The sequence below is a fragment of the Poecilia reticulata genome, chromosome 1, assembly GCF_904066995.2.
Source record: "Poecilia reticulata chromosome 1, P_reticulata-male-v2, whole genome shotgun sequence".
NCBI lineage: Eukaryota > Metazoa > Chordata > Actinopteri > Cyprinodontiformes > Poeciliidae > Poecilia > Poecilia reticulata.
The window spans coordinates 813,968-840,236 of record NC_088830.1 but is presented as its reverse complement, the minus strand read 5'-3'; the positions used below and the strand labels follow the sequence as shown (position 1 = coordinate 840,236).

The 26,269-nt window shown below is 40.9% G+C and overlaps 1 protein-coding gene across 3 annotated transcripts in view; it reads left to right on the top strand.

Moving 5' to 3' along the window:
• Positions 1 to 26,269, top strand: part of gna12a (guanine nucleotide binding protein (G protein) alpha 12a) — a 120,984-nt gene that overhangs the window by 28,209 nt on the left and 66,506 nt on the right. Inside the window, exon 2 of one of the 3 annotated variants that reach the window (XM_008405576.3) lies at positions 18,288 to 26,214. The exons of the other annotated variants lie outside the window; for them this stretch is intronic. The gene's annotated coding sequence lies outside the window, so the exon portion shown is untranslated. The remainder of the gene's footprint in view (positions 1 to 18,287; positions 26,215 to 26,269) is intronic. 3 annotated transcript variants of the gene reach the window in all.

Sequence of the window (26,269 nt, the reverse complement as noted above, 5' to 3'; positions counted from 1 at the left end):
AGGAAAAATATCCCAACTTCATAAGATGCGCTTTTAATTTTAAACAGTGCTCTTTGGTTTCTCCTTTTAGCCTCACATTTAGATTATAAAACCAAATTTCAGATCAACCATAACTGCTTGACACCCCCGTGTCAGAAATCTCACGAGGAAGTCACTGCATTAGATCTTCTATCACTTTAATTTGCATATAAAATAAGTCAGTAAAGTTTCATTTACGATTGTTATAACTTTGTGTTATGTGGTAGAGCTCAGGTGACTGGTGAGAGAAAAAGTAGATCTTTTTCTCAAAAAGTTTGAACACTCCTGCACTAGACGGTTTCTCAGTTGGTCAGGGAATGACTTGGAATTTCCTCAAAAAAGTGGAAAAAAATAATGCATATAATATGAAAGACGATGTTTTACTTCAACCCAAAGGACACCCGACGTAAATAATAATTTTATTTTAGATGTTAAAGATGTAGTTTGTCAGTGGAGAGCAGCGCTACTCACTGCTCGCAACCATCGCAGAGTAGAGCTGCATGCTGCTAGAGTGGTATAGATAATAGTAGAGGTGTGCCGATCAATTGACCACTGATCACGATCGACCAATTTCCGTGAAAAAGTATGTGATCAGTAATTGCCGATCACTATCTCCAAAGCATCTTTTTTTCGAAGGCCAGTTACTGGCATGGGTTGAGTGATGTGTTGGAGATGTTAATGAGCCCATGTGCTTACTTCAAACTTGAAACTTATTGTCCAAAGCCATAACAATTAGTAGTGCATTCAGATAACCAACAAATGAAGCTGAATTTTTTTTGTTGATGTTGGGCTTTTTCTTCTGCTCCTGTAGTAACTCATGGCTATCTCAGTGCTAATGCTGTGCCTGCTAAAGATGATGTTCTCATGTGATTTTTCTTAACTTTACTTGCTGAGTTGATTGACCTAATTATTTGAGAAAAAAGGGCTGCATGACTTACAAATGAAATTGAGAGAATTTGTTCAAATTTTCCTTGCTGTGCCGTTTGGTGTAAAATTGAGCAACACTAACTGACTTCTTCCAGAAGACAAAGGCTCACAAACAGGAAAACGGAAAAGCTATTTAAACATTCAGGCATACAGGAAGAGAGCCAAACATCAATATGAGGGTTTATTCAAGAGTTTGTTCAGATTAGTGAATCAATGAAGGCCATGCGGGCTAACAAAATATGTGACCACAGCCTGAAAATGACTCAATGTAGAAACAGTGATTTTATTTTTAATGTCAATACCATTCTGCTGTGGGCCAGCGTGTGTCCCACAGCAAAATAGAACACATTCTGCTGTGTCCCATTCTGCTGTGAGTGTTTGTGTCAGACATTATTAGGTTTCTTCCTGGGTGAGGTCATCTAAAACATCAATTCGCTCAAGATAACACCTTTCAAATGTGAATTTTTTCTTAAAAGCCCCCCACAATCCTGAGTCACATGGACCCCTTCATCTGTCTGACTGCAAACATCCACACATTGATGATGCACTGGTGAGAAAAGCTTTCCTGTTTGCATAACCATCCATCTCTCCTTGACTTTCCTTGTGTCAGGTTGTTCTAGGCTCTTTAGAAGATTTTCTCATAAATTTGGAAAAAATGTTGAATGTAAGATTAGTGTCTCAGACCCCCCAGACAAAATTAAGGATTTTGGCTTTACTGATGAACAGTGAGGTTTATTGAAGTACACCCTGAGTTTCACTGCAAAAGTTGTATGTACAAACACAAAAGCTACAAAACACACTCTTACATCCGTAACGTTTGAAAACTGAAAATAACGTTCAGTACTAACAATATCAACTGATCTTAGAACTATACCGTATTTGATTACAATAAAGCAAATTCACAATTCCAACTGATCAATATTAGAAATATCCTATTTACAAAATAAACATACCTTGTGCCTCTATCAAGGGGCCGCTAATAAAATTTTTTATAATACTGTTGCAACTTATCTTCCATTCCTTCTGTTGCCAAGCTGGCGCTGCAAAACACAAACAGCGGAAGCTCTCTCATCATCAAATAAAAAACCGGAAGTCAACCATATACTACACAAAACAAGATGAAATAAAGGCAACAAGCACCAAAAAGGGAATACAACAAATAAAGAGCTTAACCGGGGGTTAATCCTGAGACCAGCACGTCCTCCTGATTTGCTTCATTGGAGTTCTCCCAGTGTGACCTGCAGACTGAAGCCCTGCCTGTGACCAGTGTTCCCAGTATAATTAATAAATGTTTTATTCTTTCACTTTTTGTGTATTTTTAAATATCTCAATCTGAAAGTATTAGTGTATTAATGCAGCTTATGTAATGAAATAAAAATAATTTACTCTGTTAGAATTATTTTCACTCTTTGCTGTCAATAGCAGAGTTGACATACTGTAATAAATATTCTCTGGAAAAAAGTAAGAAAAATATGTAGTTTAATGTTTGACAATGACTGATTTATAAATCAAAAGTCATTTCTCAATAACGTATAAACAATAAATACAGGAACATTATTTGTTGTCTTGAAATGGAAAATGTACATTAAATTATGGAATTATGTAATAAAACACTGTAAAAGTGTGTCTGTTCATCAATTTCAATATAAAAATTATCAGAATCATTTCTATCAAATAAAACATTGTGCTCTTTATTCAGAAATGCCCCAAAACAATTAAATAATCACATCCAAAGTTAGAAACTCTGTCTAGTAATTTCTTTGATAGCCAAATATATTAAAGTGTGTGAGAAAATGTGTCAATGATGGGTATTAACTTAAAATACTTTGTAGAACGGCACTTTGTAAAGTTCGGTCCATTCACTTGTATTAGCTTACTGGCACATATTCCACATTCAATATGGCGGACGCTGTTACGTATCGCAGCAACGGGCCGGCCCGCTCCATGAGGCGTCTACGTATTAATGTCTATGATCTTTTGATGGTCTCTGTCTCGTCTCGGACTCGACCGCATTTGGTCTCGGTCTAGGGTTGCCACCCGTCCCTAAGAATACGGAGTCATCCCGTATTTGGTTGTTAAGTGTTGCGTCCCGTATTGAACGGGAAGCGATTTGTTCCGGATTTCTATAAATGTTCGATAGACACGCCTATCACACATATATCAGCACCAGTGGTGAAAGTAGTTTTAAATTCTTGCGGGTACTATGCCAAAAAAAAAAAAATACGACAAAAAAAAAATTATATATACATATATTGCTTTGGAGTTTCTGTGCTGATTAAATTTTTGCTAAGCGATAAAAGCTGGTAGCTCTTGCATTGTTACAGAATGGAACTGTATTTCCCTCAACCCACTGGCTGCAATGTTGACACCTTGAGATGCCATGAGACCTAAATCCTGAACATCATGGCATGGAGTGCATCCCAGTTTTCCATGTCTGGCATATAACCATTCATTTTAGCTTTTAAACTGGTTATATTGATCCTGTGTCCAGACAGAGGGATAATCAGTAGCCTAGCATCATGACCTGTCTGTCCTGAAGATCCTCCAGCTTCCACTTCATCTTCCTAAAATGGTGCCTCCTCATCCTGACTCTCATACTGACAGTAGGAACCACAGAGCTCTGTTAGCTAGTAGTAGTAGGCCTGTTTGAGGTTCCTCAAACCAGATGTTGGACTGGATTTTATTTCAATGTCATTTGTGAATGTTGGAGCCTCATTTTCAACAGTGGAGCTATAAAGGTTGAAAAAGGTTATTATTTTGGATAAAATCTCATCAACATCAATATTTCCACTAAATAAGATGCAAAAAAAATTGTTTGATAAAGGAAAAGCCTCTCGGACTCTGAGCCCAACAGCACCAAACTATTTTTTATCTTAGGCAATTAAATTTTACATAATTATCGTGGTAGAAGCCATTTGTTTGTTAAATACTTAATGAAACATATTTACAGTGTTTGATGTTTGTTGTAAATGACGTATAGTCACAAAGAACGGAGGTAATTACTCCAAGTTTGTCGTTTATTGAACACAGTAAAAAAAAATTCCTTAAAAAAACCCGGAAAATGTCCTGGTAATTTTCTGCCAGTACATTTTCTGTTTTTTTCCGGAATTTCCAGCAGAATTTTTCCCGTAATTTAACAGCTTTTATATGTTAAATTTTAAACACAGAAAACTGTTAAATTACGGAAAAAAACCTGTTATATTGCGGGAAAAAATTCTGCTGAAAATTCCGTAAAAAAAACAGAAAATGTACTGGCAAAACATTACCAGGACATTTTCCGGGGTTTTTTTTACGGAAAAATTTGAACTAAAATACTGTTAAATTATGGGAAACTTCTGACGGAAATTCTGTAAAAAAAACTGAAAATATCCTGGCAAAAAGTTACCAGGACATTTTCTGTTTTGTTTTTTTTCTTCCAGAATTTAAATCAAAATATTTTCCATAATTGTAACAGTTTGTGTCAAATATACCAATATTTTGTTAACCCAAAACTGAAATTCTCTGGCTTTTGTGATATATTCAAACATTTTTTAAAAACCTTGAACATTTCCAAATACTTTTGTCTTCCAAACCATTGAAGTCTGTATTGTATATTAATTATAGTGTAAAATATATTTAAGTTAATGTGTTTAATATATTCTTAGCATAATTTTGAAACAAAACTGAATTCTAAGTTCACAGAAAATGTAGTTGAACACAAAACACTTAGTTTTAAAGTAGCTCATGCAAAGTGATATAAAAATGAAACCATTCGACAAACAATTTTCAGATTTTATTTTGCAATTTAAGACCATAAATTGACGTCATCTAGTCTTTATAACTAACCTTTGCTATTATATATTAAGTGCTAAACATATTCTTGAGCTTGCTAATGTTTATCTTCTGTACATCACAACTAATTTATTGCATTTTACTAGACACATTTCAACGTATAAATTAAATGTAAAGCAGTCTTGACTCTAGTCTTTGTAGTCAAACAATTTTGTTAATTACTATAAGATGGAACATACAAAAAATTGCTTTGGAACATGAAAATCATAGTTGTAAACAGGACCAACATACTTCAAAATAAATGCCGAAAGTCAACCACTATTTTTATGAAATACAAGTATAAATATTTAGTTAAAAATCAAAATGCTACATAAACACAGCCTAATGCCAACAACAGTGGAAGACACTGGATTCATGAGTGTGTGCTCGCATTACTAGAGTCGCTGTGAACATAAAACAAAACAGTCCATTTTATGTTTATGTTCTGCAAAAAAAAAAGGTTAATCCAACTCTTAGGTCCAGTTACCAAGAGCTTGAAATGTTCTCTGACCAGTTCTTGTGCTTTGCAAAGGTTCTTGGAGCACTAAGTTTGATGAGATGACCAATCACGTTTAAACTTCAAAAGGCTCAAATTTTCCATGGATTCCAAGTCATTCCCCAGTTCATTAAGGGACTTGAACCATCTGGGTGGAATGCAAAGTTGCTTCTTCACCTTCGTCTGCATTGTGTCAGTCGACTTTGTTCAGGGTTTGAGCCCAGAAAGTCGCTAAACAAAGAGAATGGATACTCAAGTTTAACAGAAACACTTCATGTTATAAACGCACTTTTTTACAAAATGCTTCTAAATTATATTACAGCGGCACATCACCTTGCTCATCAGCGTCTCACCAATTGCTAATAGCTCTTTCACAAACAACATTGAGTAATTTTGATGAATTCTGACAGATAAAAAAAATCTACACTAGGAGTGTGTCAATTACAGATTTCTGGCCAATCTTTAAAAATTCAGATTTTGGCTGATACTGATTGTCTTATCTGAATATTGCTAAATGCAGAAAACGTCAGTGGGTTGGCAACAGTGGGGTGACTATTGATAACTGCAAACTTGGAGACATGACCTGGTGGGCCGGTCAATCAGTCAAACGCAGAGGTGTGACCAAGTCACTGTGTTGCAAGTCTCAAGTAAGTCTCAAGTCTCTGTCCTCAAGTCTCAAGTCAGGAACCTTTAATTTCAAGTAATTTCGAGTCGTTTTTTTTTTTTTTTTTTTTTTACAATTTGCAATTATACATAAAATTCAAATAATAGAGCGTTTGTTCTTTTTAAAATCTGTATTTATCTCAAATGATAGAACATGTGCAGCTGAACACAACGTATAAAAAACATTTTTAAATTGGACCTCTTTATTGCGCAGTTCTGTTAAACTTGATATTCAATAAAAGACGAAAATGCTGACATTTCCACAGCACAATACAAAGAACCATAACAGCAGTTTTTTTCTCTTTTCTCTGACCTGGTCACTGAGTGAACATGTATTTTTATGTGTCCATGTTTGAGTAACACAAGAAACAAAACAAATATATCAACTGAACAATTAACAGAAATCTGCAATTGACGATACTGTATTTCAGTTAACTATTCTGCATTGCATTTGCAAAAAACCAAACTGGCCAAAAGTCTGTCTGTCATTTGTGCACGAATGACAGTCTGTGCACGACTGTCATTTGTGCACGAATGCAGACGCACTCCACTGGAGCACTGCAAGCCGGCACTGCCAAAACTCTGGTGGCCACATTAAACAGTGAAGGAAGAGTGTGCATGTTCATTGCCCAGAAAAAGAGGGCGTTCTGTCCATCAGCAATATGGAGGTAATGACTTGGCTGTAGTGCTGGACTTGTCTGGTCATCCTTCTTCTGCCTCTTACAATAAGCAGCAAACAGTCCTCCATCTTCACAGTCCTTTTGATCTTTATCAGTTGCATTTTCCAGGATCAGATCTGAGAAAACATCCAAGTAACAGTGGCAAAAGAGCCTGTATTAGAATTTTAGACAATAAATAAATAATACAGAAAAGAACACCAAATACAGTCTTTACCTTTAACTTTTTGTGTCACTTCTGTCTTCATGTCCTGACTGCCCAACACATGGTGTTCCACCCACAACAGAGAAAACGCTGGATCCAAAGCAGCTGCTTTGAGGTACACTGGATCTGAAAAGGGTGCAGTGATCCCTTCTTCTGCTCTCCGCCATTTGCACACTGATAAAAATTCAAAGAAATCTTTTGTTCAAAGATCCCTGGAGACTGCTGACCAGACCATTCAGGAAACGGACTTGCGGCTTCAGTTTCTCAAGGTGGTGATTGAGGGACAGCACGGATGGGACAACAGCACTGATCGTGACCATTTTCTCACCTTGTGTCAAATCAGTTGCTTCTTCAAACGGTTTCAAGATGTCCACCATCTCCTTCAACAAGTTGCACTCTCGTATTGTGAATAACAACTTGTTGTGCCCGGCCTTTCCAAGAATAGCACAGAGTTTTAGATGTTCACATTGAAGAACCACCTTCACTTGTCTCACTGTTGAATTCCATCTTGTGATTACAGAAGCAGGGATGCTTTTCCGTTCACCAAATTCAGCTTCAAACACATCTTTCAATGTTGTGCTTGTGTGCAGTAGTGAGCTGAGCTTAGATAGCTTTGAAAGAGCAGGAGATGCCACTTTGGTCTCTGTCAGGCCATCTCTCACCACCAGCTGAAGTGTGTGAGCAAAACATTGCAGGCGATGTTTCTTTCCCAAAGAAGCACCGGCTGTTTCCTGATCTTCCAAGGGTAAGTCATGCCAGAGCTCTGGGTCATCAAGATGATGATCATCATCAGGTTCCTCGCTTTGCTCAGTAGGAAAGCATACAGTGAATGCTTTTCGCATATTGGCAGCATTGTCACTTATAATGTAATCTAGCTTATCTTTGATGTTGTATTCATCGCATACAGCTTCAAACTTTTCACAGATTCTTTCACCTGTGTGCGAGCCTTTGAAGGCCTCAAAGGTCAACAGTTTTGATTTTACCTCGAGCCTCTCAATTTCTTTTTGTATCCAGTGCATAGTGATGCCAAGGAAACCCCTCATCTTTCAGTCTGACCAAATGTCCACTGTCACTGAAACATGATCAGTCTGGCTCTGCAGGGTTTTTAACATCAAATGTTTCTCCGCAGCAAGATCTTCTATTTTTGATGTCATTGTTCTGCGACATATTGGGCTGTATTTGCTGTCGACTACTGTCAGAAAGTGTCGAAAACTCTTGTTTTCCACAATAGACGGGCTGATTACAACCAATAATTAAGTCACGTAGTAAGGCATTTGTAATGGTTTTCTGCTGTGGATGATTCATACATACAGTATGAATCATCCTAGGCAGTGCTGGGCAGTACATGCCCAGCACGAGTGTCCAGAAATTGTGATATGGAAGGCTGTTGAGGTTCATTTGTGATCCTCTTATTCATCTGGTATTCTTCAAATCTGTCAGAAGTAAACGGATGTCAGAAAATAAATTACAGCCATTCATGAATTACATTTGACTTCAGTTTACTCCTTCTAATCATAAACATTAACACTACAACAATCATAGTTTTCAAAAAATGAAATAAGTATATAAGAAGTTATCACAAGTAAAGTCAGGAAGGTCTGGTGCATTTATTTTTCTGCTTTTATTTCTAAGTATGTTAGTTTCAGTCCTCCGTAAATATGGGCCAGATATTCTAAACACAAAATTTGTTTGGGACAGTCACTGTATTTGGTCTGTTTTAACAAATAAACCACATGAAAAAATCAAAATTGTTGCAAATAAAGTGGAGTGGTTTTGAATTTGGATGTGATGGTAAAATAAATATCCGTCAGGCCAAGTGGGTTAAATCTACAGCCAATTTCACATCTCAATATTGATAAAAACATGTTGTGTGAATCAAGCTGGTCAGAATCACTAAAGACAAAATAATGAGCTCATTATTTAATGTCTTACTCAGTTAACAATCCCACTTAGTTTTATATTCAGGGTCAGTGAGATTGTACAATTTTTATTTTTACAGAAAGTTTTGAAAGATGGCCAAAAAAAAAAAACAAGATTTTTTTTTTTATTAGTTTTTCCAGCAAAGATATACTACTTGGAAATGGGTACTATGCGACATGTGACAGTCACGCCGGTCAGTGCATTAAGTCAAAAACAGTTGACTTAATGCAGTGACTGCAGTAAACAATATATTGTCAATATAATTTCCCAACGTAGATGTCTTCAAATACACCAACCATCCTTAGATGATACTAGACCCGGCTCATCATCATGATGGGACAGAGAGACTCTGTTCCCTGAGTTCAGGTCCAGAATCTAACGGAGTACACATGCTAACACGAAGTTAGCTAACGTCAACTATCTTACAGCAAAAGAAAAGTGCCACCTACCGATCTTTGTGAAGTTTCAAATGCCGGACAAAGTTGGACGTCGTGGCATCTCCATCCGATATTCTCTTCTTGCATGTTTTGCAAGTTGCAGTTCGTTTTTTATTTGAAAGTTCATAACCTTCGTAGGCAAAAGAAATTACTCGCGGAAGCATATTCGAGCGGTTATTTCGTCTTTCGTTCCCTGAGCTCTGTAGCGTCGCTGCGTTTTTTTAAATGTCCAAATCCTGTTAATTTGATTGGTTGAGCTGCAGCTACGCACACATACATACATAAGGAGAGAGGAAAAACAGAGGGACGGTCTGTGCATATTGATACGGAATGAGCGAAATTAATTAATGACGGCACTTTATAAATAATGTGTTTTAAATTTTAAGACTGAGTAAAAAATATCAAGTCTTTTCAAGTAAACAGCTTCAAGTCAAGTCAAGTCAAGTCAAGTCCCAAGTCAATGGCATGAAAGTCAAAGTCAAGTCCGAGTCTTTGAGCATTTTTTCCAAGTCAAGTCTCAAGTCGTAATTTTAACGACTTGAGTCTGACTCGAGTCCAAGTCATGTGACTCGGACCCCAGGCAGAGTAGGCGGGTTTTCACGGACAGGAAAATAGCTGAGCGGCAGCGACTCACAGAATGACATCGTTAGCGCTAATACAGTAATGTCAGCATTATCAGAAGTGTTTTGAAGCCGACAGCCAGCATCAGAAACCCCGCCTACATTGCCTGGGGTCCAATCAGAAGCTGAAATTTTAAGTTAACTTCCGTTGCAATCAAACTCTGTAAGAGAGTTTGATAGTGAATGCAAGAGGCTTTGATAGTGAATGAAAGAGAGTTTGATAGTGAATGAAATAGTTTGATAGTGAATGAAAGTAGAGTTTGATAGTGAATGAAAGAGAGTTTGATAGTACGTGAAAGAGAGTTTGATAGTGAATGAAAGAGAGTTTGATAGTACGTGAAAGAGAGTTTGATAGTGAATGAAAGAGAGTTTGTAGGTTTTGTCCCTTGGGGCCTCTCATAGCTGACTGAAACACGAGCCGTCCCCACCCCAGTCTTACCGTCGTCCCCTGGTCTAACGGTTTCCCTCCACCCCCACATTACGTTCGTTCGTCTGTACCCTGGTCTAATGGCTGCTCCCGCTCCCCCCCCCCTAAATTTACGTTCGTTTGTTGTTCGACCCCACCATACTCCCCATAGACATTAATACGTAGACACCTCGTGGAGCGGGCCGACCCGTTGCTGCGATATGCAACAGCGTCCGCCATATTGAATGTGGAATATGTGCTAGTAAGCTAAAGTGAATGAACCGAACTTTTATGAAGTGCCGTTTTACAAAGTATTTTAAGTTAATACCTGCCATTGACACATTTTCTCAAACACATTAATATATTTGGGAATCAAATAAATTACTAAAGAGAGCATTTTTAACTTTTGATGTGATTATTTAATTGTTTTGGGGCATTTCTGAATAAAGAGCACAATCTTTTTATTTGATAGAAATGATTCTGATCATTTTTATATCAACATTGATGAACAGACACACTTTTACAGTGTTTTATTAAATAATATATTTACATAATTCCATAATTTAATGTATATTTAACATTTCAAGTAGAGATGTGCTGATCAGATTTTTTCCTGCCGATACCGATCACCCATGAGGGCCAATCACCGATACTGATCACATAATTATTATAATTTTTTTATTATAAATACTATGATAAAAAGTGTTTATGTAAATAATTACATTATGTGGAAAAAGGAACCATTATGTGGAAAAAAGAACCATGAATTCACCTTAATTTAGACAAAAACTTGTTTTTAATAACTTTTTCCAACAAGAAAACTAAACAAAACAGGCATTCTGCAAATTGTACTGCTATCTGTAATACTATCTTTAACAGACTGATAACATATGAAGGTTCTGAAGAGGCTAAATAATGCAAAGAGCCAAAATAAAACCTTTCAACATTGCCAAAAACAATTCAAGTATAAAACTTAACATTCAAAGGCAAATACAGGTTCCATTACAATAAACAATCCAGAGTTACTGAATGAAAACTTCCTGATAGCATGGCGGCTAGCTGATTACTGCTAGCTCTGAGTGGTAGTTTCTGACTGAGCAGAGTAATTATGCAAATCAGGGAGGAGATCGATTATTTTTTTTTAGAGATATCTGTCTCATGTTAGGACAACAAAAGTTTTAATACGTATGTAAAATGTATTTTTTTAAGTTAGATGCTGCAGCTTTAAACAGAGGTTCGGTGTGAGAGTCACTGCCAGGTGGAGCAGAAGCGGCGTTCCGTCTGTGAAATATTACTACCTGTTGTGTCTTTACTCCAACATAGTATATTTAAAAGAAGAATTCAACTTGAAAGTAACATGAACATGACGGTTACAATGTTTCTTTATTTTCGCTACAACGTTTCACATATCAATACACTGACGGATAACCTCTAGGTAACTCAGTAGCTAGGGGAGTGGTTCCGCTGAAGTAAATAGATCCGCTTTATATACTACACTCCTCCCCTTTTAGATCAATGCCACGTAACAAAAACAACACAAAACATTACCAAAGCTTTAAACACAATTTGTCATTCAGTTGACAAATATTGAAACATTTTTTTTTTTAAGTCCAAAAGTCCCATAAGAGAAACTCATAAATCCAATCTTTTCGGGGGTGCCCTGAGTCGTTCAGGGTTACGCCTAGGAACCTGTGGAGTGCTCTCGGTGGGGGGCACTTCCTCTGCAACTGTAGGTGTTACTGTACTGAGTTCAGAGTTGGCCTCAGGATCATGTGGACGTGTTGGTTGCTCCGGTGTCTTTGGTTGAGCATTCAACAGCTGATCCACATGACGTCTCCAGGTATGGTCTCCAGTGTCCACCTCGTACATCAGGGGGCCGCTCCTGGTGGTTATCTTTCCAGGCGTCCACTTTTCTCATCGGTAGTCACGTGGCAGGACCTGCTGTCCCACATCGAAGCTCCTTGGCCGTTCACCCGAAAAGCTGCTGAACTGTTTGTTCTGGACTTCTCTCCTCAAGTTTGGCTTTAGAAGGTCAATGCGAGATCTGAGCTGTCTGTTCATAAACAGCATTGCAGGTGTCTGATTAGTTGTTGCATGGGCAGAATTGCGGTACACCAAGAGGAAATTGTCAATTTTGTGTTGAAGAGAGCTGTCTTCTTTTGTCATTGCTTTTATGGACTTTTTGAATGTTTGTATGAACCGTTCTGCTAACCCATTTGTTGCCGGATGGTGAGGTGCTGACTTGAAATGCTTGATACCATTCTTTTTCATGAAGTCTTGTAATTCTTCAGTAGTATACTGTGGGCCATTGTCACTCACAATTTGCTCAGGTAGGTCATTCCTCGCGAAGATGGTTCTCAGGACAGAGATAGTCTTTTCTGATGTTGTTGATTTCATTGGGACTACTTCTGGCCATTTAGAGTGAGCATCCACAGCTATGAGAAACAGAGTTCATGAACGGACCAGCAAAATCAATGTGCACTCTCTGCCAGGGTGCAAACGGCCATTCCCACGGGTGTAGGGGAGCCTGTGGTGGTGCGTTTTGAACGCTCAGGCATCCTGGGCAGGTTTTGGTGATGTTCTCAATGTGTTTATCTATCCCTGGCCACCATACATAGCTACGGGCCAGACTTTTCATCTTCACCGTACCTACGTGAGCCTCATGCAGACTGTCCAACACTCTGGTGCGAAGCTTGGAGGGCGCTACCACACGTGATCCACACATCAAGGTTCCCTGGCAGACTGACAGATGATCACGTCTTGCTGAAAACTCAGGAAAGCATGGATTCCCATGGGCAGGCCAGCCTTGTACTGTGATGTCGTACACCTTGGAAAGTGTTGAGTCATTCCGCATTTCTTTTCGTATCATGACATTTATAACTGGCAGTTGGTCTACCAGTGTTGTGAGGAACATTTCTGCCGGGTCACCTGTGGATGGTGGATTCTCCACAGAAGTTGACAGTGGGAGGCGTGACAAACCATCAGCATTGCAATGTTGTTTAGTCCCCTTGAACTCATTGTCATACAAGTGTGCTCCTAAGAACAGGGCCCATCGCTGTAGTCGCGCAGCTGACTACAGCATTAGCCTCCTCACTGGGACTCCTTTTCGTGGATTGAATATTGATACTAGGGGCTGATGATCAGTCACTAAGGTAAACCTTCGGCCATAGAGGTAATGGTGGAACTTTTTGATGCCCCATACTAGGCTAAGGGCCTCCCTGTCTGTCTGTGCATAATTGCGTTCGGCACTTGACAGAGACCTTGAAGCAAATGCAATTGGGCGTTCAAGTCCATTATCCATTGTGTGCGACAGGACTGCGCCAATGCCGCACGGGGACGCGTCACATGCTAGACGGATGGGTCTGGATGGATCATAGTGGGCAAGTAGCTCGTCAGATGTTATTAGTCTCTTTGTTTCTGTGAATGCCGTTTCACATTTTTCTGACCAATGCCATTCCACTCCTGTTTATAGCAGCGCATTTAGTGGATACAGCACTGAGGCAAGGTTTGGCAGAAACTTGTGGTAATAGTCGACGAGACCCAGATACGATCTGAGTTGTGACACATTTTCAGGTTTAGGTGCTTTCAGCACTGCCTCAATTTTCTCTTGTGACTTGTGCAAGCTGTGCTTGTCAATGACATGTCTGCAGTATGAGATTTCACTTTTGAAAAACTCACATTTCTCTCTCTTTGCCCATAGGCCATACTCATTCAGCCTGGTGAGTACTTTGCTCAGGTTTTGGAAGTGATCATCATCATCTTTTCCTGTTATGATAATATCATCCAGGTAGCACTGTGTCCCAGGTATGTCCTGGAGCACCTGATCCATAGCCCTTTGCCAGATGGCTGGGGCTGAAGCAACACCAAACACAAGATGATTGTATTGGTAAAGTCCCTTATGAGTGTTGATGGTTAGGTACTTTTTGCTTGACTCCTCCACTTCCATCTGGAGATAGGCTTGTGACAAGTCAATCTTTGAAAACTTCTCCCCAATAGCCAAGGATGAGAAGATGTCCTCTATTCATGGAAGGGGGTACTGCACCGTGCGCAGCACCGAATTGATGCTTACTTTGAAGTCCCCACATATACACACTTCACATTTACCTTTCTTCATCACAGGAACAATGGGCGTAGCCCAGTCACTCCAGTCAACTTTTGAGAGAATCCCGGATGCCTCTAAGCTTTGCAGTTCAGCGTCTATCTTAGGACGTAGGGCATACGGCACCGGGCGTGCCTTGTGGAATCTTGGATTGGCATCTTTGTCAAGTTCAATTTTTGCTTTTAGGTGTTTTAGTTTACCAATGCCTTTCTTGAACACGTATGCATTAGCCTCCAATAACTGTGACAATCTTTGCTCAGGCCTACTGGTAGAGCTCTTGAGGTCTGTTGAGATATTCAGGGCTTTTATTGCATGCAAGTCAAGCTGAATTCTTCTCAGCCATTCACGCCCTAGTAACGCTGGGCCTGTGGTTTTTAATACATAGAGGTCTAGCTTGTGTTTTTGGTCACCATAGACCACATCCACTTTAAGTTTCCCCTTTGGTGACACTTTTTCACCTGTGTAGGTTTTTAACAACACTGATGTCTTTTGCAGTGGTAAGTGGGACAACAGCCTGTCATAATCGGTTTCGGAGATCACTGACAAAGCTGAACCTGTGTCCAGTTCCATTTTTAGTGTCACTCCAGACACTGTAGTCGTGACCCATATTATGTTTCTGTCTTCTTTGGTTATGCTATGCAGCTCTAAGCATGACAGGTCATCGTCCTCACTGCTGTTTGTGTTGTCAGAATGTTCTGTAACTTTGTGCATTTCATTTGCTTTGGCCTTTTGATTTAGGTTTAAATAAAACCTTTGTTCTTTCCAGATTTTCCTTTTTGGGTATTGGTTTGGTCTGATTTGCATGCTCTTTCTATGTGGCCTTGTTTGTGGCATTTTCTGCATGTCTTTTCTCGGAACCAGCAGTCGTTTGCATTGTGTGAGGATTTACCACACCTGTAGCATTTTTGCTTTTTCCCATTCAAGGGCATTTAATGCACTTCGTTTTCTAAGCTTTTCTTTTGTAGCTCCGATGCACCCTTAGCTGCTGTTTTCATTGAGTTAGCTAGTTCGAGTGCTGTCTTCAAATCTAGCTCTTTTTCGGACAGTAGCCTTTTTTGTGTGCTTGAACAATGCATGCCACAGACCAATCGATCTCTCAAAGCAACGTCAAGTCCCGTTTTAAAGTCACAGTGCTGCAAGAGTTTGCGCAGTTCGGCCACATACTCAGATATGCTTTCATCTTTCATTTGATTCCTTTTATGAAACCTGAATCTTTCCGCTATCACTAGTGGTGCAGGATTGAAGTGCTTCTGCAACGTATCAACAATGTCTTCATATGACTTGCTCGACAGTTTAGCAGGGCTCAGGAGATTATGAAGTACATTGTAAGTTTTAGCTCCCATTAGACTGAGGAGGATGGAACTTATTTTTTTATCCTCGATATCATTAGCGTCGCAGTACAACTCCACTCGCTCTATGTATGATTCCCAGTCTCCACTTGAACTATCAAACTCCTCTACTTTTCCAACGCAAGCCATCCCGGACATGAAATCCAGACATTATCCGTTATCTTTCCACTGTGTGCTATGCACCGTTACTCACGGATCCTTTGCTAGGATTCGTTTTGTCTCCTGCTCTATTTCGTCTTTTTTTTTTCTTCCCACCAGTTCAAAGTCTCATTCCGGGCAGTTGTTCGGGGTTCAGATTCCTCGTCGCCAATTTGTTGTGTCTTTACTCCAACATAGTATATTTAAAAGAATTCAACTTGAAAGTAACATGAACGTGACAGTTACAATGTTTCTTTATTTTTGCTACAACGTTTCACATATCAATACACTGGCGGATAACCTCTAGGTAACTCAGTAGCTAGGGGAGTGGTTCCGCTGAAGTAAATAGATCCGCTTTATATACTACACTACCTGTATCGCGTAGCAGCAGTTCAACAGCAAGAGCAGAACCAGCGTCTTACATCGCAGCTCGAAGACTTAAATAATTTTGGGGGTTATTTGTTTAGCTTTCTGACCATCATGCTAATCCGGGTGTACTTCAATTTTCCGCTGCAACACGTAAACTTCCCCATTCACTCAGTGCGTTATAGTTCCACATTGCTTAGGATTTGTTGCTGCGCGTTTGCGCAGTGTGAAGGAAATAGGAGACCAGCTGCACAGGCAGGCTGCGAAATGAGATGCAGGTGATTGGTATTGGCAACAAGAGCCAATGATCGCCGATCATGCACTTTTTCATGAAAATCGGTCGATTATGATCGGTGACCGATCGATCGGCACACCTCTAGAAAATACATAAATGTTTCCTTCACATTCAGAAAAAGACATTTTCAGCATGTTGGGCTCTGACTCGTAGCATCTTTATAGCTAAATACCGACATGGTGAAGCTGAGCTGGGAAACAGAGACTGAAGAACAGCAGCTCCAGCTTTGATCCTGACTGATCTTTCCTCACTAAATCCCTAGTTTTTAATAAACGTCTCCTCTTACAGCAGTTTTTTATCAGCTCTCTCTCATTAGAAAACAGTATGAAAACGTTAGCTGCTACGCTAATAATCAGCAGTTATTTCGGGCCAATTTAGCTACATAGAAAATATTTTTCGGTTGTTTAGAAGCTAATTTCTGGCTGCAAAGTCAAGTAATTCTGATCTTTCATCCTTACCTGTGGAAGGTAATGTGAATGAATCCAGATTGTTTCGTAAAATGGTTGAAACAAGTCCACATAGCACAGAACTTAAGGGGCTCCGATCGCCCTGCTGCCACATAGAAGATGGCGGACGCTTTTACGTACGACTCGGCGCTCAGTGAGGCATCTACTATTGATGTCTATGATACTCCCCACCATCTCTAACTACCCCCCACTCCAGGCGACATTTCCCATATTCTAAAACCCCAAACTTGACATGGAAAGTATATTTACCGAAGTTAAATGGCCACCTGCTTTTATGTTGACCACTGGGACATCAAATCATGTTTAGCAAATAAGACAACTGCAGCTTGATATTTTTAAAAAGCAGAATTGAGACATAAGTAGCATGACGCCATGCTACTTATGTCACGCGCCCAGTTCAGTTTGACTTGACAAAATGGCTGGTACTTTGAGTTCGGTAAAATACATGAATAGTAATACAACAATCACCGCGTTTTACTTTTATAATACACAAGCAAACACAGCATTGTGAAAATAATATATACCTTTTTTTTTTTTTTTTTTTTACAAAAGACTGCAAAATAATTTGCAATTATAGACTGTGCCAGGAGTCTCACGAAGTTGAAAGAAGTCAACTACAAATATTTCAAAACATTATTCACAGAAAAGAATGTGGAATGTGTTCTTATTTATTTTACTTTACCAGGGAGGTGGCAGAAAGGTAACGCCATCCAACTGAAGTCCAAAAGATATATGCTCCAGGGTCCGGTTAGCGAGCTTGAAATGTTGTCTGACCAGTTTTCGCGCTTCGCGAAGGTTTTTGTTCCCATGATGCAATGCATAAAATGAAAAATACAGTACAAATACCTGTAAAACTAAAAACGGAAAAATTCCTTCAAATTTCTACTGTACATGTATAAAAGGCTCTGATTTTTTCTGTATTTTATTTTGTAATAGTGGTTTAGAGGTCATTATAGGAAGTGACGTAAGCCTGAGTTAGTACTGAGCTAGCGCTCACCATGGCAACCTAATATACCTCCGGATCAGTTTGTTGCATTTTCCAACCGTGAGATCACATTCCCGGTGTAGTCCTGAGAAGTGATGCTCTGAGTGTTAAGTTTATGACAGAAAGTAAGTTACCGCATTTAGCGTTCTATTTGTTCACTCTAGTTTCAGTTATATGTACGTTTCAGCCGTATCTGTTACTGCTTTACGTCGAGTTGTCGCATTAGAGTAATTAAGGGCACAGTTGCCGCCATTGTGTAGAGGTTTATCTGGCCACATGATGGCGCCAAAGTGCTTCTTATGTTAAATTCGGCCAAAGACTGTCTATTTGTGGGTTTCACTGAGTTTGTATAAGTTGAACCTGTATTGCTGTAATACATTAGCCTAATAGCAATTTATTGTTATTGCAGACTGCTGGCAACACTGAGTATCGAGGCAAAATAAACCAGCTCACGACCACAGCAAGTTTTGGTCTCATGTCCTCCTTCCAGTATCTTGACCGATACACCATCTTGTTAGCTGCAAATACCTACGAACCTAACCCCAATTCAACACTGGTCGTTCGAGCCGGAGGCAGCTCCCAACCTGCTATAATACTTCTCCTCGGCTGGAGAGAAGTGAAGACCTCTCACCTGAATTTTTCCCCTACAACCAACTGGAGTCCTCCATCCAACCACCTCATACAGAATTCAGAGCTTTACAGGTTTAAAGAGAGAAGCTACTAAAATCACAGGAAATTCTACAGGAGAGCCTGAGAGAACTTAAAGAAGCGAGGAGTGATATCAAAGCACTGATTGAAGCTGCTCACTCACTGAAGGAGGACATGGCTCAGCTGGCTTCCTCAAAATATACCACTCATCAGCCCCCTATGAGTAGCTCAGAAAGGGTGTACAACACCATCACTAACACAAGGCCGATTAAAGATGAAGATGAGGAGCGGCCTGATCCATCTCCGTGGCCTGAACCTGAAGAGGAGCTGCACACAGGATCCTCCCAACTAAAGGTTGAAGAACAGCATTCAGATTATGGCTTACAGTACTACCCCCCTCCTATTATAGCATCTTTGCCCCGTAAATCTTGTCTGCCGACACGCATCCCCCAGGCTCAGAATCATAGAAGAAACGTCTTCCATGCTCCGTCGCAACATTTTGAGCCATGTTACGCTGGACATCAAGTCATGCAGGTCTGTTGCAACCAAAGCCTGTTCCAGCTAACTCCCCTACTCCAGTCACAGGGGCTGCGTGTGAGATGTCAAATTGGCACAATTCAGCTCCACCTCCTTCAGCTGAGTTAGTGTATAGGGGGCCCAAACCAACAATTTCAAAGTTTATTCATCCAGATCCTTCTGAGTTTGCCAGGCTCCGGATGGCCCTGGAAAACCTACTCCCTCCTAATGCAACTGAGGTCTTTAAGTATCAAATACCTGTGGACCATCTTAAGTTTGATGAAGCTCGGCTAATAGCTGACGCTTACCTGAACTCACCAAAGCCTTATACTGACACCATGGCTGCCCTCCATGATAAATTTGGACAACCACATCAGCTCGCCTTAAGGAAAATAGCAAGTGTCTTAGATGGCCCAGAAATAAGGCGAGGTGATATAGCAGCCTTCCAAAGGTTCTCTCTCCAGGTGCAATCCCTAGTTGGTCTGTTGCAAACATTAGGACTTGAGGGAGAAGTAGAACTGAACTGTGGCTCTCACGTTGCCCGTCTGATAAGCAAGCTCCCTCCAGAGCAAAGAGCTGACTTTCATCGACATCAGTTCAAACTACCTGGCACCACCTACACCCTGTATGACTTATCTGAATGGCTTCGTCATGAGTCATGGTGCCAGGGGTTTGATAGCCAAGATGGTGGGAAGGGTAGTAGAGAACGGACCTGCAGAAAGGCAGATGCCCATCCCTTCAAACAGACTGTAACAGTCCTACACAATGTGAAAGGACCCCCAGAACACACTTCCCTGCCTCCAAAGGAGAGTAGAGCTAGAGGGAAGATTAAGAGCAAAGCCTATTGTGCCTACTGTGAGAGCACAGAACATTATTTCAGTCAATGTGATGGTGTAGTTAAGCTCTCCAAAGAAGAAATAAAGAACTGGATTCAAGTTAACAAACTATGCTGGCGTTGTGCCCAAAACCACCTAGCTGCTCAGTGCACACTGAAGAAACCCTGCAGCCTTTCCCAAGGAAAACACCTGCTAGCTCTTCACGAGGTAAATGCCAGAACTGAAAGAAACGACATGGGTGTTGCTGCAAAGGAAGAAAGTTGCCTTACCAATTCAGCGTCAGGTTCCCTCTACTTAGATCGACATGGGGTCAGCCATCGTGCCCTGCTTAAGATTGTACCTGTGGTTTTAAGTTATGGGCAACGCACTCTAGATACCTTTGCAATCCTGGATCACGGTTCCGAGAGGACCATACTGCTTCCGGCTGCTGCAAAAATCCTTGGTCTGAGGACCTTCCATTACGCACTGTACACTACGATATTCAGATGCTTCGTGGACGTAATGTATCTTTCAGTGTCACAGCAGCTAACCATCCTGGGTTGCAACACAAGATTGAGGGAGCATTCACAGCTGACTGCCTCAACTTAGCTCATCATACATATCCTATTGATCAGCTACAGAGGAAGTATAAACACCTGCAAGGGATCCCAGTGCCGGCGTTGAAGCGAGCCAAGCCGCTACTCCTTATTGGTTCAGACCAGCCGCATCCTATGGAACCGGTTCGGCTTGGCCCACCTGGCAGTCCAGCAGCTGTCCATACTCGACTGGGGTGGACCCTTCAGGGGCCAAGTCTTTTGATGGGGCGGCCAACACAGCCTGCCCTATGTTTATACACATCCTCCCAGTCGGATGAGTTATTTAAGCATGTAGAGCGGCTCTGTCAGATGGATGCAGTACCTTACACATCTGAGAAGGAAGTGACCCGGTCAAAGCAGGATCTTCAAGCTGTGGCTCTGCTCGAAGCTCAAACGGTTTGCATAATGGTGGATGGCATGCTGAGGTATGCCACACCTCTCCTTCGCCATGCACAGATGCCACAATTGAATGCACCAAAGGAATCTGTCATGGCTATGCTTTGAAGCACAGAGAGACGCCTATTAAAGGATTCCCGTCAGGCTGAAGCCTACAGAGCAGAAATGCAGAAGTTGATTCAATCTGGAGCTGTAAAAGAAGTAACACCAAGCACCTCATCAACAGAGAACTGGTACATTCCCCATCATCTCGTCAGACATAATGGGAATAATCGCCTGGTTTTCAACTGCTCTCATAAATACCTTGGACAGTCCCTGAATCAGTTTCTGCTGCCTGGCCCCACACTTGGAGCCCCCTTACTAGGAGTCCTAGTCAGGTTCCGTAAATATCCCATTGGGGGGGTGGAAATATCAAAGGGATGTTCCATCAAGTACTTCTCCAGAAGGATCGCCCCCTATTGAAGTTCCTTTGGTGGGATTTAAAGGTGGATGAACCTCCTAAAATCTTTGAGTGGCAGGTCCTGCTCTTTGGGACAACCTCAAGCACCTGCTGTGCAACATTCGCTCTACTGCGTCATGTGACAGAACACACCCAGCCCGATGACAACCTAAGATTCTCCATTGAGAAATGTTTCTACGTAGACAACTGTCTGCAGAGTGTTGGTTCACCTACAGAAGCCAAAATCCTTGTAAACCGACTGAGGGAACTGCTAAAATCAGCCGGCTTTGAGTTACGTCAGTGGGCTTGTAATGACCCCAGTGTTGTGAATCATCTGCCTCCCGAAGCGAGATCGCAAAGTCTGGATCTGTGGCTGGCAGAAGACAAATCCAACTCTTCAGAGACAACACTCGGGCTCAGTTGAGACTGGAATACAGACACCTTGGGCTATAAGCACAGACCTGTGTCCTATGAGATGCTAACCCTTCGAAACATCTACAGAGTTCTAGCATCACAGAGGGAAGGCTCTAGCAGAACTCAACGTGCCAAACACGTGGTCAGATGGACCCCCCTTTCTGCTCCACAGTCCCAACACATGGCCAGAAAAGCCCAACTCTGAGCCCCTAAATGAGGAATCAGAGCTCAGAAAGACTATCTTCTGTGGAACAGTGACCACCTCCACACCTGCCTGTCAGGATGGAATGGAGTACAAGTCCTGGCAGGAGCTCTTGGATGTAATTGTTAAGGAACATCAAGAGCAAACGCTCTCACCTTCTCTACCTAATGCTGAGGAATAGCTGCTGAACAGGCCATCCTTAGACGAGCTTAACAGGAGTCATTTCCAGAGGAGTGTCATTTGCTTGTTGAAGCAAAACCTGTTCCATCCAGAAGTTGGTTATTCACCTTGGCACCTGAACTGGATACCTCAGCAGGCCTTATCAGAGTAGGAGGTCGATTACGACGTCTAGGAGGTCTTGATGGATCGACCCCACATCCTATTGTCCTGGACCCTACTCACCCCTTCACACGTCTTCTCATCCAGAAATATGATATCGATCTCCATCATCCAGGCCCTGAACGGATCTTTGCAGAGCTGCAGCGATCTTACTGGATACTGTTTGGAAGAGAAGCAATACGTAAATATCAGCGCACCTGTCCTGGGTGCCAGCGTTGGAGGACTCAACCCTCAATTCCAAAGATGGCTGACCTTCCTGTCGCTCGGCTTAGGCTATATAAGCCAGCCTTTTACTCCACTGGTGTGGACTGTTTTGGGCCCATGATAGTGAAAATAGGAAGACGGCAGGAGAAACGCTGGGGTATCATTTTCAAGTGTCTGACAACGAGGGCAGTACACTTGGATCTCCCAAGTAGCCTGGATGCAGATTCTTTCCTTATGGCCCTGAGGCGATTCATCGCCAGGAAAGGAAAGCCTGCAGAGCTGTGGTCTGACTGTGGGACCAATTTTAAGGGAGGTGATTGAGAACTCAGAGAAGCCTTTGCCAACATGTCAGAGATGCTGCAGGGGCAGCTAGCCTCCCAGAAGATTAAATTTCAGTTTAATCCCCCAGCAGCCCCACATTTTGGTGTGGGAACGAGAGGTTCGTTTAGTGAAGTCAGCTCTCCGAACCTGTGTGGGTTCCCAACCTCTTCAGGAGGAGGTACTTCTGATAGTTCTTCTGGAGGTGGAATCAATATTTGAATTCAAAGCCTTTGGGCTATGTATCAACTGATGTGGCAGATGTGGACCCTGTGACTCCTAATAGTCTCCTCATGGGGCGGCCTGATGGATCTCTACCTCAAGTGGTCTACCCAGAGATAGAAAACCTCAGTCGAAGATGTTGGCGGCACTCACAGATTCTCGCTGATCACTTCTGGGCCAGGTTAATCAGATAATACCTTCCTGGCTTACAGACAAGACACAAATGGCAATCAAACCCTCCTGAACTTCTGCAAAATGCCGTCGTTATGGCTGTGGATCCCAAGTTGCCCCGAGCCTTATGGCCGATAGGTCATGTAATCAAGATTCATCGGAGCGATGATGGACTTATCAGATCTGCGGATGTGAAAGTTAATGGACATGTCTACACAAGGCCAGTTGCTCGGTTGGTCGTTTTACCAGCCGTGCCAGCTGAAGGAAAGGACACTGAAAAGAGCAGCCAGTCGCTCCCCCAAGACTAATAAAACCTTTTATGTTTGGCAAATGTGTAACCACATTTGGGGGTGGCTGTATAAAAGGCTCTGATTTTTTCTGTATTTTATTTTGTAATAGTGGTTTAGAGGTCATTCTAGGAAGTGACATAAGCCTGAGTTAGTACTGAGCTAGCGCTCACCATGGCAACCTAATATACCTCCGGATCAGTTTGTTGCATTTTCCAACCGTGAGATCACATTCCCAGTGTAGTCCTGAGAAGTGATGCTCCGAGTGTTAAGTTTATGACAGAAAGTAAGTTTCAAATAGAACGCTAAATAGAATTTAGCGTTCTATTTGTTCACTCTAAATTCAGCTATATGTGCATTTCAGCCGTATCTGCTACTGCTTTAGGTCGAGTTGTTAGAGTAATTAAGGGCACGCGCTGCCAGTTGCCGCAATTGTGTAAAGGTTTATCTGGCCACATGATGGCGCCAAAGTGCTTCTTACGTTAAATTCGGCCAAAGACTGTCTATTTGTGGGTTTCACTGAGTTTGTATAAGTTGAACCTGTATTGCTGTAATACATTAGCCTAATGGCTAATTATTGTTATTGCAGACTGCTGGCAACACTGAGTATCGAGGCAAAATAAACCAGCTCACGACCACAGCAAGTTTTGGTCTCATGTCCTCCTTCCTGTATCTTGATACACCATCTTGTTAGCTGCAAATACCTACGAACCTAACCCCAATTCAACAGTACATGTACCCGTTTTTTTTACAGTGAACGTTCAGAAACTGCAGTGGCTGTGTAAAACAACCCGAACAGGTGATCAACTCAAAACCACTTGCACATTTTTACTCTCAGTCTCTCTCTGTCATTTAAGCACACCCGTTGCCATGGAAACCTCCTGCGCTCTTCAAGCCGACCAGAGATTACGTTAAAAACATAACATACAGTCCATTACGATATTAGGTTTGCAGGCTTGATATTTATTTTGCAATCATTAATAAGCCTCCATGAACACAGCAGTGGTTGATTAGTTAATTTTAAACTCCTGCTCTGCTAGTAATGGAACCGTAAATGGTAAAGGGATATCAACCCGGGTCTTTTTAAAACGTTCTCGACCCAATTCTCCACTGTCCTTAGAAGTAAAACCTCTCGTAAAGATACAGACGTACGAGTGAAGATGCAAATCCTAGGCTGAATAATGTTAGTGAGGATGAACACAGACAATTATATAAAAAAAATTGTCCATCGTGGTTCATTGAGCCCTGATATGGTAGCATTTTGCTATGATTAAGTTTCTTATTGTGCTTTTAGTAGACTATATTGGTTTGATTATTTGCTTATTTAATGTATAATGTCAGCCAAAAATAATACAAATGATCATTTAAAGAACATATCATACATTAGATTAATAGTCAATGCATAAATATTTCCTACTTTAAAAGGTTTGTTAGGGCTTTCTGTATGTTTTATTTTTAAATGTTGATGTATTTTATGAATTCATTGTTCGGTGGTCATTTAATGTATCATTAATGCTACAGACCCAGACCTGCAGCTATGGGTGGTTCTACACAGTAAAAAATGTGGTGTTAATATTTCAGTGTAAACCTAATTTAATCTAAATAGAGTATTTATAACTATATGGAGTGTAAATCGGCTCTGACATTAGAGTTAAAAGTCAGAGTAAAATACTACATTCGCGCAGTGAAACTTTTGACTCTGTCAAGTGTCAATAACGCGCCAGTAAAGATTTTTGGCAACCGCGAAGAGGAGGAGGAGGAAGAAGACGAAGCAACAGTTTTCTGAAGTTTGTGAGACAGCTACTTCCATTTTGGATTCTGAACGGAGTTGTGCTACAGAAAAAGTAAGTAACTTAAAACCCCTCCATGTCTCCTCATTTTTGTACCTGTTTTATTCCGTTGTTCACATTCAGGGTAGCGGGATAAAGTTGTATGAGAGCGAGAGCCGAGGGATAGCCCTATGCTAGACAAGTTGTCCACCTCAAAATATTTGCTCAGTTTGTTTCAGAAGGCTGTCAAGGTAATAATACGTAACTGTTACAAATTGTAATAGTATTAATTACTGTGCCTTATGCCATAGGCCCAGGTTCTGTGGGTACTTCGGGGTCGTAGCGCCCACCGAGTCATGTTAGCATGGTTAGCATCATGGATGTAGCAGCTAACAGGCACCATACTGCTTGTACAGATTATGTTCAAGTGTATGGGAAATATGAACTCAGTTTTCAAATGGCATTACCTTTAAAGCACATAAATTAACTATTAAAATTTCTCTGTCATGGTTGTTTATTTTTGTTATTCTTTCTTTTCGAACAGACCATGCTACTGCGGGTTTTGTTTGGTGGGGAGCGGAAGTACGTGAAACTTTCTGACCTAACATTTGATGTATTCGTGAGAGAAGGTTATTATGTTAGTAAAATAATCTCACTACTTTTTTTTTCTTGCATTCTTATGCAATGCACCCATCTTGCATCAAGTAATTTTTTTCTTTGTATTAACATTTAAAAAACCAAAAGTGTATTGGATTGAACTCACTGGCATTTCGTTGGGTTACTCTTATTTCACCCTTTATCAGCAGCAAATGTTTTCATTTTCACTTCTTTAATATTATATTCTGCTTTAGTGTGAAATTTAACATTCCAGAAGGCAGACAGCAAGATCTGAAGGTGTATGACCAGTCTGACACAGAAGTTGATGTAGATGTTTTTGAAGAAATAGTGAATCCGTCACCTGGAACCTTTCGAGTTATGTTGAGCAACAAAGAAGATCCTGGTAATCACTAACAATTCACCGATGTATTTATATTTCATTTAGAAGTTGGTTTGGG